Below are 9,224 nucleotides of genomic sequence, written 5' to 3'. Positions count from 1 at the left end.
ATGATGTCATAAATCACTGATGATGTCACAGACAGTGATGAGGTCATAAATCACCGATGATGTCATACAGCTCTAGACGGCTCGAGCTGGTCGCCAGGTCACTAGTATAGGGATGTCATATATAACCAATGATGTCATAAATCACTTAAGATGTCACAGACAGTGATGAGGTCATAAATCACCAATGATGAATCTGCATCCATTCACACAGTGAGGGGTGCGGAGCAGAAATAGCTGCATATTACCGATGATGATGATGTCATAAATCACTTATGATGTCACAGACAGTGATCAGGTTATAAATAACTGATGATGAATCTGCATCCAACAGTCAAAATGTCTCTTTCTAACAAACTCACACTGGACAAGGTGGACGTCAATGGGAAGCGCGTCATCATGAGGGTTGACTTCAACGTGCCAATGAAGGACAACCACATCACAAACAACCAGAGGATCAAGGCGGCCGTCCCAAGCATCATGCACTGCCTGGACAATGGGGCCAAGGCCGTGGTGCTGATGAGCCACCTGGGCCGTCCGGACGGGAACCCTGTGCCCGACAAATACTCCCTGGAGCCTGTCGCTGCCGAGCTCCAAACCCTGCTGGACAAGGACGTGACCTTCCTGAAGGACTGTGTGGGCGCTGAGGTGGAGGCCGCCTGCGAAAACCCTGCTGCCGGTTCCGTCATCCTGCTGGAGAACCTCCGCTTCCACGTGGCCGAGGAGGGGAAGGGCAAGGATGCCTCTGGGAACAAGACCGAGGCCACCCAAGAACAGATCGACTCCTTCAGGGCATCTCTGTCCAAACTGGGAGACGTGTACATCAACGATGCCTTCGGCACGGCGCACAGAGCCCACAGCTCCATGGTGGGAGTGAATCTGCCCCAGAAGGCAGCTGGCTTCCTCATGAAGAAAGAGCTGGACTACTTTGCCATGGCTCTTGAGAAACCTCAGAGGCCGTTCCTCGCCATCCTCGGAGGGGCGAAGGTGAAAGATAAGATCCAGCTGATCAAGAACATGTTGGATCAGGTCAATGAGATGATCATCGGAGGCGGCATGGCCTTCACCTTCCTCAAAGTCCTCAACAACATGGAGATCGGTACCTCCCTGTACGATGAGGAGGGAGCTGGCATCGTCAAGGCCCTGATGGACAAGGCGGAGGAGAACGGCGTGAAGATCACCCTGCCCGTGGACTTCGTCACTGCAGACAAGTTCGACGAGCAGGCCACCACCGGCATCACCTCCGTGGCCGAGGGCATCCCCGCCGGCTGGATGGGTTTGGACTGTGGACCAGAGAGCTCGAAGGCATACAGCGAGGCGGTGGGCAGGGCCAAGCAGATTGTGTGGAACGGGCCGGTCGGCGTGTTCGAGTGGGACAACTTTGCCAAGGGCACGAAGAGCCTGATGGACAAGGTGGTGGAGGTCACCAAGTCCGGCTGCATCACAATCATCGGTGGGGGCGACACTGCCACCTGCTGCGCCAAGTGGAACACAGAAGACAAGGTCAGCCACGTGAGCACAGGGGGCGGAGCCAGCCTAGAGCTGCTGGAGGGTAAAGTCCTGCCCGGTGTGGATGCCCTGAGCAGCATCTAAACTCTCCTCTCTCGTCTCACTGTCACGGTGTGAGTATGGTGTGGACCCAAATGCAGGACCCGATGACATGAGAGGATTCAGGAATGAACAATGATTTACTGAAGGTAGCAGAACAAAACAAGGTACAGGACTCACAGTAACAAAAGACAATGACTCGACAAGAGTTACAAACAGACTGAGAATCAAGAACATGATTTGATTTGATTTGATTTATTTGACACATTTTCATATAAAACTTTACAAAAGTAAGGTGTAATAAAAAACAGTCAAGGATTAGATGAAAAAGCTTGCACTTATTTCCATTATGGTCCTTGTTGGTAAAGGGGAGGAGGGCGTGGGCCTGATGAGGGGCAGCTGGGTAGGTTGGAACACAGGGGAGAAACAGGAAGAACTGATTGGTCAGTGAATTAACTCAAAGCAGGGCAGGGCAAATAAGGCAACATCCAAGACCGAACCAAATAGAGTTCATGACATGACCCCCCCACCCTCAAGGGATGGCCTCCATCCCCAAGCACCACTGAGGGACAGGCCCCCACTCGAGGTCAGCGATGCAGGTGGGACTGAAGAGCCGGGCCGGAACCTGAAAACTGAAGGGCAGAACCTGGAATCTGGAGACTGGCGAGCCGAGCTGGAAGCAGGTGTGGGGACCACCGGAGGTCAGGCTGGGTGTCAGTGGATGCGGAAGACGACAGGGGCTTTGGCTGGGCAATGGTGGCAGGGATGAGACAGAGCCAGAGGTGCTGGTGACTCCCGCAGCTCGGAAACAGAGAGCCTGCAGGGAGCTGGAACAGGTGGTGCCTGCAGCTCTGAAAGGTTCCTTGTCAGGTGCTGATTTGCGGTGAGATCGGCTGCCAAGGGGCCCAATCCAGGGCCAATGACGCTGGCTGGGTCCCCTGGAGCTACTGCAAATAGTGACATCATCAGGGATGTATGACATCACAATGAGGAGTCACATGACAATTAACACAGACAGCAATGAGTGATGCCATCATCACTAATGGCATGAAGTTAAGTGATGTCATCAATATGATGACCTCATCGGTGATGTGGCATTCCCAGCGGCGATGTTACCAGAGAGGTGACATCAGAGCCACGAATACCTCACGACATCAGGAGTGATGTCATAATTACTGATGACATCATCGGTGATGTAATAGACTCATCATTAGCTAGCAACTATAAATACGAGTTGGTTTTTTCATTGGCACTCCAAAATATGAATCGGTAAACGATGACTCCCAGGATGAGGGATTGGATGAGGGCGCTTACCACAATGGTAAGGGGTTTGGGAAAGGAGGGGCCCTACCTATATCCCCCGCTTTGAATAGCGGTTCTGGGTCAAACATGTCAGCATCCATGAGTCAATATACCCGACGGCCTGAGCGCCCCTGCTGGTCAACATGAAGAAGGCCCCATAGGGTTAGGGGATTTAAGGGTCAATCAGCGGGCGGCCGGGGTGAGTTATGAGGAGGTACTATATATACAGTATATGCCTGTCAATTCCCAGCTATGTGGCAACTTTCACCATACCACAGCAATGCCAAAATAGATCGCTTATAGTCAAGACACCATACACCACGACAAATGACTAAGTAAAGACTGACAAACGCATCCATGTCTGCCGCCCCAGCATACACCACCTCCCCTTTATGCATCAGAGTCAGCTGGTCACTCCCCTCTTCCGTGACCTTCACTGGCTTCCCATCTCGGCTCGCATCAAATTCAAGACACTGATACTGGCCTACAGGGCAGTCCACATGTCAGCCCCTTCCTATCTGCAGTCCATGGTCAAGTTCCAAACTTCTCATCGCTCCCTCCGCTCCTCCACCCGTCCAGATCTCCTCGCTCCTCCACTGCTACGTGGGCTCAAAAGTCGCTCGTCCCGATCGGGACTCTTCTCGTCCCTGGCCCCTCAATGGTGGAATGAGCTCCCCCCTTCAGTCAGGACGGCCGAATCACTGCCAATCTTTCGGCGGAGACTAAAAACACCTTTTCAGGCTACACCTGGGCCCTTCTTGAACTTGATCTATTAAAAAAAAAAAAAAAAAAAAAATACTACATGTTACTTATTCCTTCTCAAACTACTTCCTACATGGTGCTAGTCTATCAAAATATCTTAGCTGTCATTGATTGTGTTGCATAGTGGTTCTCTGTACTGTTGACAAATCGTGATATTGTAAGTCGCTTTGGACAAAAGCGTCTGCTAAATGACGTAATGTATCCAAAACCAGGCAGGCTTGTATAATTCAATAGCATAGAGTTCTCATCTCAACAGGCCTGGAAATTCAAACCATCCAAACCGACCTGAGATCATCATACAATACAATAAATAGCCTACTGAGCCTGAGACTGACCCAGTTGTGCCAGAAAAGGCAAGGCTGCTCAATTTATGTCAGCGGTGGTGACATCATCAGTGATGTCATGAATGAGGATTAGGAGGACCTAGTGTCCTCTAGTAAGAGAGTGGCGTCAGCGGAGGACCAAAATGCGAGACTCATTAGCCAATGAACAGCCAGGAATGGGTCTCGCGCTACATTTGAATGCTAAAATAAAGCTGATAATGTACAATTTGATTCAAGGGATGAAAAACCCTTTCAAAGTACAACACAAACTGTCTATTTTGCTGCAACTCGACAGTGCTGCTTTTTTTACTCAAGAGTTCCACTTTCTACTTCCTGGAAAAAAACTGGTCCATTGGAGTGAATGGAGATGTCGGAACTCTTCTATTATACGGCTCTGGGAGGACCGTCGCAAGCAACTCAAGCAACAATGTGTGTGTGTGTGTGTGTGTGTGTGTGTGTGTGTGTGTGTGTGCGTGCGTGTGCATGTGTGTGTGTGTGTGTGGTGTAGCAAGATATATCCGCGGGGCTTTTTCAGAATGTATTATGATGACTGCATTGGCAGGGGATGATGATGGGAGGCTGGCACAGCGGAGTGGCGGGGCTCTGTAGGAGCGGCTTGTTCACAGAGAGTTTCTCTGTGGCTCTTTATCTGGGGGCTGGCAGCACTTCAATGGAGGCCTTATCACCATAATGGACGCTGGGGAGAGAGGACACTCAACACAGGCCACGCACGCCCGCACGCGCTCAGTGAGGGACGGCACGCACACGGGCGGATGGTCGAAAAAACACACGGACACACTGACATGCACACTCCCTCCTCTCTTCCTCCCTCGCTTCTTCTCATCAAGTCCTCTCCCACAAGACAAAACTTTTCGGGCCATCGAGCCAGTGCAAGTTTTATTTTTATTTTATTTATTTAACCTTTATTTAACCAGGTAAGTCATTAAGAACAAATTCTTATTTCTAGCACTCAAAACATCAATTTTCTTTTATTTGCACAGCCTTTGATGTACTGACCCAGTGGTAATTAAAAGGGAAAAAAAGATTTGGAGTGTTAGAAACTAACAAAGATAACGCTTGCCCTTACCCTTGCCCTGGGCGTACGATTTGGCCCTTCCTCTTTATTGCACTCCTGTTTGCGTCTCTAGTCGACTTTCCATTCGGTTTCACCACAGAACCTGAGAGGGTTTTGAAGATCCCACCCCAGCGGAGCCGGTTGCGTAACTTCCCTCAGGTTTACAGGCGTCCTTAACTTCACATCCCACTTCCCTTTAAGGCTCTTAAGAGTGTGTGCATTCAACCTCCAGGGATGATGTTAACAGTCACAAGAGTCACTTTAGATAGGACTTCCTCCCAGCTGCTCTCCTTAAAGAGACATGGACATGCTGGGGGCCAGGAGGGGGGGGGGATTGGGCGGTCTCCGCAGTCTTGGGTGGTCAAAAGGAAGTGGTGGTGATGGGCAAAGGCGAAAAGGAGTGATGAACACAAAGGCCGCAGGTTCGAGCCCCCCGTGTTCCCTCTGCATGGCTTGGTCGGGCGTCCATACAGACACAATTGGCCGTGTCTGCACGTGAGAAGCCGGATTAAGGGTATGTGTATTGGTCGCTGCCTCCTCTGGTCGGTCAGGGCGACTGTTCCTGGACTGGGACTGGGACTGGGGGGAATAGCGTGATCCTCCCACGCGGTACGTCCTGCCGGGTAAAACTCCTCGCTGTCAAGTGAAAGGAAGCTGCTGGCGACTGCACATGTATCAGAGGAAGCATGTGCTAGTCTACAAACAGAGGGGGTGGAGCAACAACTCTACCAGCAGGGGGAATTGACCAAGTACACCTGGGGAGAAACTTCAGAAAAAACTTTAAAAAATAAAAGAAAAGAAAGAGTGATGAAGTTGAGCTGAGGACAAAACGAGAGGGAAGGCAGGAGAGGGGGAGAAGGAGAAAGAGAAGTGACAAGGCCAAACAACAGAGAACCAATCCAACCAATCGCAGTGTGTCCACCTTCTCTCCATGCAAAACATTCAATTCAGTATACATTACAGTGGCAATTACGCTGATTTTAAGTGACGTGAAAATGGGATATTTCAAAGTGTTGCCTTAGTGAGTTAGTAAAGATCACCATATTTACCGTGCCTAAAACTTCAGTTTTGATGTATGCTGTACTTATTGGAAAGTGCTGCATTTAGGGCTTAAGCCATGTGTGAATATCTTGCTTTACTGTCATTCACACTGTAAACATACTATATTTATTTAATAAATGATAGGATGAAAACAACAGGTGCGTGCGCCATACAAATTGTCCAGCTCACATAACAATGTTCCGACTCCAGTTGCTGGGTAGTGGGACTTTTATTTTGAAAAAAATGTGTACGCGTCAGAAATAAGTACAGTATTACATGAACATCTGATGAAAACTGACTTGTGGATTGAAAACGTATGCAGTGCCATGTGGCGGTGATGGGGCACGTGTTCAGACATTAGGAATGCCAAATACACCAGAGTTCCCGTAAAGTGTTGCCGGGTTATTGTATGTCTCAGTTCACCCCTGGTTTGACCCGATCTCCCAGAGGACACTGTGAGAAGTAATCATAGTCAGCAAACTGTCGGGTTCCAAAGTCTGGTCCCGGTCCAAACCCAAACAGCAACAAAACCAGGTCAGGGGTTTCTACGTCTGCTTCATTCCCTCTCGAAACGTTGCCGTTCTCATCCGTGTTTATCTTTGCTTTAGCTTGGCCGGAGCTGCAGCCTTTCGTTCCAAAAGACACTCCAGCTCAAACGCTCTCTCAAACGTTGTTATGACATGAGCAAGATGTTGATTTGACGTTGGTTGATGGCAAAACGACAAAAAAAAACACACACAAAAAAACTGCGAGCTCCTCCAGGAAATTGCGCGACCGGGTGAAGCATTTCCCGCTAAGCGAGGAGACGCGTTCTCTTACGAACCCGTGTGACGTCAGGTCCGCTGAGCACGGATCAGCCGTCTGCTAACCCGTGATAACAGTTTACATCAATGGGAACACTGTGAGACTCACCCTGGATCAGTCTTATGTCGCATTCAGTTTGCTCGTTGGCGTCGATGACGTCGACTCACACAAGTGCCTCGGCCGTCGTCACCGTGCTGTATCTGAGACGAGGAACACGATCATATTCCCAGGCCTTTCCCCAGATAGCAGATAGTCACAAGCTAATAACAATTTCAGCACAATCAGTTTTTTTGTTGTTCCCCTTTTTTGCCGGAGATTTGGAGCCCTGGCACACGCTCCGTATTTCCACTCTTGCAATCTGTTTTCATTAAGCCCATGTCTCCCTGAAGGAAAGAGAGCCTCTCTCAAAGCCAAAGTACACTAATCTGTGTCAAATATGAAAGAGGACAAAGGCAATAGATTGTTGCTGGCGTGGACGAGCGGAGTCGCCGAATGGAGTTTTATTTGGTTTGATTCCATTTTTTAAAAAAAGAGAGAGAGAGAGAATAAGACAACAACTTTCATTCCTTGCCATGCAAATATCCATTAACCACACGTCAAGACAGACAGAAATACACAGTGTGAAGAGCCTGACAGAAAGACACAAATGCAAACAGAAAGGAAAACAATCACTCGCACGTTTTGTATTACTATACTTGTTAGAAGTTGTGAGCCATTGATTACATTCATTTCCAAACACCAAACCCTAAACCTTAACCCTTACTTTAGCCCAGAGGTTTTCAAAGTGGAAGGTGAGCCTCGTCAGACATGAGATCCCCCCCCCCTACTATGGATCCGGGATGACGACGCCCTGAACTCATTCGATTGGTCGCTGCAACTGCTTCTTCCTGAAAATGTGCGGAAAGTAAAAAAAAAAAAAGAAAAAAGAAAAGTGGTTAAGATTATGGTTAGGGTGTGAAAAATGTTCATTTCAGGTTGTGCTTGGGGTGGTGACTTAATGGGTAAGGTGCTTGCCTTCCAATGTGAGGACATCGCATCTTTTTGACTTGTCACACATTTTCAGGAAGAAGCAGTTGCGGCGACCAATCAAATGAGTTTGAGGGGTGGTCATCCCGGATCCATAATAGAATTAAAAAAAAATCTCGCTCGCCAGACGGGGCTCCAAACACTTTCAGGGGAGGCTCAGTGAATGGAAGTGAGAAAATATTAGATTAGTTATGACATTATCAAAAGTTATCAAATCAAATAGAATAGCCTAAATGTGTGTGATTTGGTTAAAGAGATAGTTTAGAGATAGTAGTTTTGGAGAATTTACCAATACCAATATAACCAATTTTAAAAGATGACTAACATCGGCTGATATGATTGTCGATATATCGTGCATCCCCACCTCATATACAAGAACAAACACACACGCACACACACACACACACGCACACACACACACACACGCACACACATGCACGCACGCATGCACGCACACTTACCGAGGAGGAGTTCAGAGTGTGTGTGTTCCAGTGTCTGGACAGTGGATGATCTGGTGCGTGTGTACGTACGTGCATGTGTGTGCTCCTATACAGGTCCCCTGTTCTGTCAAGGCGGTGGTCCTGCAGTGTGTCTCTGGTCCTGTTATCTCACCTCTCTCTCATCTGGCTATTGTGTCTCCAATCTTCTCCCCCTTATCTCCTCATTCTGTTCCCTATCTGCTCTCTCTTTACCCCCCCCCCCCCCCCGCCCCCCGTCTCTCTCTCTCCTACATGACCCCTACAAGACCAGCTTATTAGTTTGATGTGCTTGATCTCAAAGGCCTTTCATCCTTACAGAGGGCTTAAGCGGGAAACACACAGTCGTACGCGTACTCCCCTCTCCTACCCAAACAGTGTATTTTTAGATCACATGCGGTACCCAAACCTAAACAACTAGTTTGTGTTGTTGTTCGCGTCATGTCAACTTGCCCATATTTGGCTGTCTCTGCAGACTGTACACTGTTAAGAATGAATGTGATGGAAAGATAGGAACTCAGTGCTTGTGACTATACCTAGATGGATCGTGTGTGTGTGTGTGTGTGTTTAGGTGTGTGTGTGTGTGTGTGTGTGTGTGTGTGTGTGTTTAGGTGTGTGTGTGTGTGTGTGTGTGTGTGTGTGTGTGTGTGTGTGTGTGTGTGTGTGTGTGTGTGCGTGCAGGTCTAAGTGTGTTTGGGCTTCCTTCATCTCTTCCCGTTTCTGGATCTTTTTTGACTCTCATCTTTCCTTCCTCCCCTCCTCCCTTTTCCCTCCTTTTTTATTTTCTCTCTTTCAGCAGCTTAATATCTGTTGATAACTGTGTTTCCATCGACGTATTTTGATGCACATTTTGAAGTATCGCATTAGAGG

The 9,224-nt window shown here is 48.5% G+C and overlaps 1 pseudogene across 1 annotated transcript; it reads left to right on the top strand.

Moving 5' to 3' along the window:
* The first annotated feature begins 332 nt into the window (after positions 1-332).
* Positions 333-1,590, top strand: LOC310774050 (phosphoglycerate kinase 1 pseudogene; annotated as a pseudogene). The gene has a single exon. The product of its transcript is annotated as a phosphoglycerate kinase 1 pseudogene (transcript).
* Positions 1,591-9,224: the final 7,634 nt, after the last annotated feature.

Source organism: Poromitra crassiceps (genome assembly GCF_964638095.1).
Source record: "Poromitra crassiceps genome assembly, chromosome: 3".
NCBI classification, from domain to species: Eukaryota; Metazoa; Chordata; class Actinopteri; order Beryciformes; family Melamphaidae; genus Poromitra; species Poromitra crassiceps.
Note: the sequence above shows the minus strand (reverse complement) of the source record. Positions and strands in the feature narration are given on the sequence as shown.